Genomic DNA, 254 nt, shown 5'->3' on the forward strand with positions numbered 1-254 from the left:
ATGTCACACATATTCATTGCACTGTGAATGTTGTAGAATGAATAATTTCTGGGACTGAAATTCAAACGTTCCTTCATCTCAGACGTGATAACGAGGACTGGAAATGATATTGCAAAGTTGACAGATTGCAGACGAAGATACAGGGGGGGACTTTAATTTTGTTTATTTGTCTAGCTGTCTGAGTCTGGGGTGTATGTGTCATATATTTTTTTTCAAAGTAGTGTAGATATATATAAGAGAAAAATATCTTTGCG

The 254-nt window shown here is 35.4% G+C and overlaps 1 protein-coding gene across 1 annotated transcript in view; it reads left to right on the forward strand.

The window, feature by feature from the left end:
* The window catches only part of LOC119586580, a 60,513-nt gene that overhangs the window by 59,397 nt on the left and 862 nt on the right, over nucleotides 1-254 (forward strand). The gene's annotated exons all lie outside the window — the stretch shown is intronic.

Source organism: Penaeus monodon, chromosome 21 (assembly GCF_015228065.2).
Source record: "Penaeus monodon isolate SGIC_2016 chromosome 21, NSTDA_Pmon_1, whole genome shotgun sequence".
Classification (NCBI taxonomy): Eukaryota; Metazoa; Arthropoda; class Malacostraca; order Decapoda; family Penaeidae; genus Penaeus; species Penaeus monodon.